The sequence below is a fragment of the Camelus bactrianus genome, chromosome 8 (assembly GCF_048773025.1).
Source record: "Camelus bactrianus isolate YW-2024 breed Bactrian camel chromosome 8, ASM4877302v1, whole genome shotgun sequence".
In the NCBI taxonomy this organism is placed as follows: Eukaryota; Metazoa; Chordata; class Mammalia; order Artiodactyla; family Camelidae; genus Camelus; species Camelus bactrianus.
This window is the reverse complement of record NC_133546.1, coordinates 48,946,870-48,954,314: the sequence shown is the minus strand read 5'-3', so window position 1 is coordinate 48,954,314 and position 7,445 is coordinate 48,946,870. Positions and strand designations below refer to the sequence as shown.

The 7,445-nt window shown below is 39.8% G+C and overlaps 1 non-coding gene across 1 annotated transcript; it reads right to left on the bottom strand.

The window, feature by feature from the left end:
- Positions 1-5,602: 5,602 nt before the first annotated feature.
- TRNAD-AUC (transfer RNA aspartic acid (anticodon AUC)) lies at positions 5,603-5,675 on the bottom strand. Its single transcript has one exon. It is a non-coding gene; the product is annotated as a tRNA-Asp (tRNA).
- Positions 5,676-7,445: the final 1,770 nt, after the last annotated feature.

The window sequence follows — 7,445 nt, the reverse complement described above, 5'->3', positions numbered from 1 at the left end:
TTGGCCAAGCTTACAAATATAGAGGAGCTGTTAGGATTATGATAAGCTCACAAGAAAATCATGAAAGCCAGAAAGAAGGGTCTTGGTGTATCACAGAAGGTTTTTGGAAAGAATTGAGAAGTGACGGATGAGCGGTAAGTGGCTGAAGACAGGGGAGAGGTGGATCTTCCTGGAAGACGGAGCAACAGGTATAAGGTCCAGACACAAAAGAACTGATGACATATTCATGCGAGTAGAAGTGGGTTGGGAGTGAAGTAAGTGGGTGAGAATATAAGGAACGATCTTTAAAAGGGAGGAGGGGGGGAATTAAGAAAAGTCTTATGTGACATGTTAAGGAATTTAGACTACAACTCAATGGTCATTGAAGGGTTTTAAAGAGTGTACTGATATGGTCAAATTTGCATTCTGAAGAGATGACTAGAATGGCAACATTAGGAATATTTTGGAAAGGGGGAAACTTCGGAAAGGACAAGAAACCAGACAGGAAGCTTTTAAATGCTCCACACAAAAGGCAATGGTGTTAGGCTTGCATGATGAAAAGGTGCAGGAAGAGTATGGAAGTGGTGGCTGAGAGGACGTGGCGGTGAGGGCAAAGAAGTGTGAGAGTACGCAGCGGTAAGTGTCTACAACATGGACATCACAGTAACTCTGATGTAGGACAAACCTGTGTGTCAAACCCCCAAGCCCTCAGTTAATGGTCAGGAGTGGTCTGCATGAAGGCAGAGGAAAACCAAGAGGGAGGTGGGGTGCGCCCTTTCTTGGTGCCACATCCAATTTTGATTAAGGTATATATACACTTCATTTCTGCTTCAACTGAGGACAAATACGTATGCAGTGATTTGTTTTATAAGATAAAATATTGAGATGAGATCAAAGTATAAAATACTCTAAGTGGTATAATCTATCATTAATCATACACCAAAGAGAAATTACTTATTCTTGGAAGATGTGACAGTGAAGTTAGGGCTGTAGACAATTCTACTGAGAAGTGACACTATGCTTAACACTGCCCTACTGCACAGAATACTGACATAAAGGGAGAAGGTTTTCGTAGTTGTTCAATGTTCCAAATCTTAGTCATCCTTTTAAACTATTGTTAACATATCCTTCCACCTGTGTGGCCAAAGCCATGACCTGAATAAAGTTTGAGAGAAACTGCAGTGGCGGAAACTACAAACGGGAATCTAAAGGAAGCAGCTCTCACAGCAACAGCAGCAAAAGACGACAAATGGTCTTAAATGACATGGCAGATTATTTGGAAAGTTGGTCTAATTGACAACCTAGAACATCATGCTCACTCATTATGGCAGTCATTAGTGCTATTTGTTATTATCTCGAGTTCTTTAACTTCTGGGCACACAGTGGTGGTGTTCGTCCTGGTCCCTCTGACGTTGGATGAGATTATAGGAGGGGTTATGATCAGTGACTTAGGAAAAACAATAATGTGTACCATTACAGGTGGACACCTTTGAGTGTCACCACGGGTCTTTTCCTTCTACTATGGCTAACAGTATTAGCAGCAGTGTATGTTCTGAAGGTCTGTGATGAGCTGACTAGCTGACCAGCAATAGACATGTAGCAGGAGCAAGAAAAAAATTTTGCTGCACTAAGTCACTGAGATTTGGGGGTCGTTTGTTACTACAGCAATAAGATGCCAATAAAAGTGCTACATCTCAATAAAAGACCTGAGGCTGGTGCAAAAAGTGTGGTGACACTGAAACTTTTTCAATTCCTCTGACCGGTCCTGAGGATCTCCTAGCCAAAAGTGAGCTGACGTGGTAGGTAGGAAGGCCAACGTCTTCAGGTTCCTATTAGAATATCTTACATACTATCTTTATGGATAAGCTAAGTAATGTAAATGTAGCTGAGATTTTTACGACCTAAACAATATAGTGTAAAAGTTATTAAAGGATTAATTATTATTAAAAAATTAACCAATTACCTTAAAAACAAAAGGAAATATCCTATCAATACTTTTTTAAAAAAATTTAGGTGAAATTTAGACAATAAAACTAACATTGTACAGTATTTCATTCAGTAGCTTTCAGTAAAGTCACAGTTTTGTGCCCCATCACCTCTAACAAGTTTCAAAAAATCTTTATGACCCCAAAGGCAAACTCCACACCCATTAAGCAGTTGCCTTCCAGGCCTTCCTCTCCCCAGCCCCTGGCCACCATTAATCTGCTTTCAGTGTCTATGGATTTACCTATTCTGAATATTTCATATAAATGAGGGAATCAGACACATGTTACTTTTTGAGTCTGATTTTTTTTTTCACTTAGTATTATGTTTTCAAGGCTCATCTACCTCATAGCATGTATCAGGACTTCATTCCTTTTTATGGCTGAATAATACTTTGTTTTATAGATAGACCACATCTGTTTATTCAATCACTGATGAACATTTGAGTTTTTACCTTTTGGCTTCCTGTCAGTCTTATCTTGCAAATAATTCTCATGACATTATTTTCCCAGGGACTATATGATTTATAGCATATAAAGTTTGACAATATGGGAAATCAAGAGAAAGTAGCATTAAGCCACATACTGAAACTAAAACCTAAGCTATATAACTGGATCATCAGACTTACTCTAGACAAGAAACCAAAAAACTGACAAAAATTTTATTCATTATGCTAACACAGCAATGGTTTTTGTTTAAACCATATAATTTACACATATACATAGCTTCTGAAGATGAGGACAACTATTTGGCTAGCCTTATAGAAGGTGCTACTGGAAATGAAGGAGGATGTCATACCTGAGACAAGAGAGAATAATCTTTGCTCACTTGAAAGGGCTACCAGAGCCAGGGGCCCATCAATGATGACCAGGTTTCCCTCAGAACTGGAGGTAAGCCTGGGCAGTGCTCTCTCCTCAGCTCTCTGCCGACCACTGATGGCAGCCGAGCTGCCTGGGGAGAGTACATCTATCATTCTTGCTGGCCCTCAACTGACAGGCTCCTGATCCCTCTGTGTCTGGAAGTCATTGCAGGGATTGTACCAGGCAAAGTCACCACTAGGTGGCTTCTTGAGTAAAAAAAGACGTGATTAATGAGGGGCCCTAAAGCCAAAGGGTGTGGGAGGTGCTCTTCATGCCTGCATGTGAGAAAATCAGACATTCTCGGAAGTACCAGGCCTAGAGATAAACGGATGGAGTCAGAGAAGGCAACAAGATTGTGAAGTATGCAGCATAGGTCAAAGGGAACAGGTCAAAGTAGCACGATTTTATATTGTGAATATGAACATAACTGTAACTACAGACTGAGGAGACTTGGGGGGATTTAGATTGTAAGGTCACACCACTATTTTGTGAATGTGTATAAATAATATTGTGATGAATAAAAAAATTTTATTTAAAAGTGTTACTGACTTCACAGCAACATCTTTTGTATCTGCAGATACTAACCATAACAATCTAACGCAGATGATCAAATTTCTGGCATGTTGACAAAGTGTCCTTCACACTTTAAAAGGCTGAGCACCAGTCATTTTCTATTTTCAGCCACAGGAGGCAAATTTCCCTGGACTTCCTGGATACTCGCAGGTGAGTCTGAGTTTTCCTCTTACTCTGGCCAACAACTTAACTTTTCAAGGAGATTCCAGAGCTCTAGCATTTAGGTGCTTTGCCAGATTTACTTAAGTTTTTAAGATGAATGCCTCCTTCCATATAAATTCAACCGCTGCTTTCCGTACAGACTGCCCAACACTAACTCCCTCTCCCTGGAAAGTAATTTCACATTTACACTAGTGAAAACCAGGAGCACTACCTATTTTTCCCCAGAAGACAAACTTCAAACACCCTCAGATGTCCTTCCAACTTCCCCAGAAGTGACTTAGAGAACCCTCCTAACAAAAAGGATACCGTGTTTTTATAGAAGCTGGAGAGGCACTCAAATTTCATCCCAATTCGTCACTGGGCCCTAGAGAGGAATATTCAAATCCTATATAAATTTTAGTAACAGTTTTGGTGATAGGTTTATATTCAAGGTGCAGATTTGTCCATGACAACTTCTAAAGGATGCAAGCCCTGAGGAACTACCTTTAGTTTTTCCAAATCAGCATTTGAAGGAGAAAGTGGACAGGGCTCTAAATCTTCCCGCCAGCTAAGCAGAAATACAGAATGCTATCTGCTTGACTCAGTTATGGAAGAGAAAACTGTTAGGCATTTCTCAGTACAAAAATACACATTTCACAAAACACATTTCTAACTACTGCTTTCATCCATTATTGAGTAATAAAAGATAGGCACTATTGAAATTTAAAGCTTAAATGAGTCTGAGGTAACAAAGCATAGCACACATTCAGAGCATCATTTGTAGAGGAGAAATTCTTCCGGAGAAATCCATAAAAATCAAAGATATTAAATAGATTTATTGCTTCTCGCTTTAAACCAAAGGGAGACTATGAGCTCTGCATTGTACCCACATGCTTTATAAAGAGCATCAGTGTTGCTTGGATGTCATCAACTCAAAATTCATGATCAGATTCCCTTTGTAGTTGATTCTTATCTGGGTCCTCCTCACGGAGGGGAAGACAGACGAGGGGAGAGGACCACTGGTGTACAGTGCAGAGCAACTCTGCAAAGCCTTCCCCTGCATCACCCTGACAGGACCCTAACAGCTACACGACGTTGCGAAGAATGACATGTTACAAATTTCTCATGAACTGAAGCTCTCCCAAAATAAAGTAACGGTGTTAGCGACATCACTGAACTTGAACTTTAGAACTCTGAGATTTCTGAGAAAGTGCCCTATTTTCTAACATTCTTCACATTATTTACTTCTGTGGTAAGTATATCTATCACTCAACATTTCCTTAAATCCCTAAATAATGTGGAGGGGAAAGTGTCAGGAGGGGCTCCTGTTTTCCTGAGATACTTCACAGTCTTGGCAGTGAGGCCATTTCTTTCTTGCAGAAGCTTGTCTTTCTTTCCTCTGTCAATTCAATTTTTTCAAATGATCTGAAATTTAAATCGCAGAAAGGTAAACACTAATGGTTGAAAAAGGCAAATTTTCCTATGTTGGGAAGTCACTGCTCATTTCAATTCTAGGCGTCAGCCACGGTAACACTGCATCTCAGGAAAAGAGAATGTGGGCCGCACTCCCACCTCACAGCCTGCGAGGAAGCGCACCCGCACCTGCACGTCCCCAGGAGGTGACTTCCAGCTACCAATGTGAATCGCTGATGAATTTTTTTTCCCACTTGCAGTCTTTATAGCTGTTTCTCTTTGTCTCTACTTAGAAACGAAAAAATGGAGCACTTTGTGAAGATATTTTACTAGCAAGTGGGGAACCCCATCTGCAGAGGGTCAGGTAGACAGACCCTCAGGGATGGGTTTCCAGGGAGGAGAAATGTGGTAGACCTTTTAAAGACAAAAAGTTTCCAGTTGTCTTCGTCCATAATAGGAAAAGTCTCAGAGTCTCTCTGAGTGTTCCCAATGGAATGATGAAAATCAGAGTTGTAGTCACATAAAACATGGGGTTGGCTGGAGGTCATTACCTACGCAGGACTATAACAGAATTAGATGCCTCTGCATTGTTTTGATTTTGGTTTTGGTTTTTTTTTTGGGGGGGGTAATTAGGTTTATTTACTTATTTTTAGAGGAGGTACTGGGGATTGAACCCAGGACCTCATGCATGATAGGCATGCTCTCTACCACTGAGCTCTACCCTCCCCAGGGGCTTCTGCATTGTATGTCATGTGCCTGAGTCAGGATTATGTCACCCATTTACACCTGCACTAGGGACACAAGCTAGGGGGCCAGGTGAGTGTAGCCAGTATCTCCAAATAAACCACATGGCAGTAACAAAAACAACAGAGTCATACCTGCACTTTGTTGAGAGAGTTTACACAGAAGGAAGTAAAACATGAATCAGTTCTTAACATCCACGCTATTCACAAAAGGGTAAAAGCACCTTCCAAAGGGCCAAGTACCATCGCCTTTTAAAGAACAGCGCCTTTAATAATAATGCTTTCTTTAGAGTTGGGAATTCTTATTTGACCCATCTGTGACCCTCTGAGAATAGGTAAAACACAATAACTAATGCTGTGTTACCTGGAACCCTGGAGGAAAGAACACTGTCTAAAGAAGAAGCTAAAGATACAATGTGGAAGCTCAATAAATCTCAAAATGCATGTTCATTCGCTCAAGGGTCTTCTAACTGCAAAATATTTTAAGTATTTTTTGCATAAAATTTTAATAATTCCATTTCCAAAAGCTGTTTTACATTCCCTTTGATCAAACATAGCACATGAAAATCTAAATGTATAGGTCTGTACAGAGAGGTACATCATTACTGTATAATTATTTTATAAACATTTAGCACATGAGCACAAACACACACATAAACACACACACACACCCTGATCTCCACTTATTTTACTCTCTACAAACATAGCAACCACATGAACCTCAAAATTCCCCACAGCCATGTCCTTTGAATGCTTAGAAAGAAAGGCCGTCTGTGATCTCTCCTATGATTATTATGGTTTAACATATGCCATTAAAATACAGAAAGAGTGGTTTTACACACTGAGCTATAATTTAGTCTCGTCACCGTGCATGAGTCTTTCTTTCATATTCTATTATCTTCTGAATATACTTCCAGGGTAACATACTTAACCAGGGACATTCATTACTGGGTGGAATGCTCTAAAATCCTGTATTATTTTGAAAGTAAGTCTTGTAAAGACTGTAACACACCATGAACATGAAGCCCGGCTTGAATGGATACAAATAGGAAAGAAGCTAAAGAGAGGGGAAGTAAAACGGTCAGGGTACCTGCTGGGTACCATTCAGGTCTCACAAATGGAAAAACCTGACAGAGAGGACGCACCATGTCCAGCCCTGCCCCACAGTCAGTACGGACCAATTCATGTCACAGAGTCAGGCTCAACCAGACTAGTTCTCTCTCTCTTGGAAGAAATGCAAGGGAAAAGAGGGAACTAAAGGCACAGGGAGATTCTCTTCTTACTTACATGAATACAAAAATGAAGTTAAAACTACCTGTGGAATCCAAATAGAATTAAGTATCTTGACCATTAATGACCAACATGTTACTATCTGTTAAAATATCAGTTGTTGTTTGCTGGATACAGAATCTAGAGTGAATTTTTTCTTTCATTCCATTGTCTTCTAACCCCCATTTATTCTGATAAATAATTTGTCACCATTCTTGTGTCATTTTTTTTTTTTTAATTGTAGGAGATGCATCTCTTCCTCAGGTTTCTTTCAAGCTGTCTCTCATCTTTCATTTTGTTTTCAGCAACATGACTGTGCTGCCTCGGTTTGCATTCCTCATATTATTCCACTTGAGCTTACGGTAATTTCTGAATCTATAGGCTATGTTCCTTATTAAACTTAAAACATATGAAGGCATTATATCTTGAAACTTTTTCCACTCCATTTTTTTCTCTATCATTTCTTCTGAGACCTCAATTATAT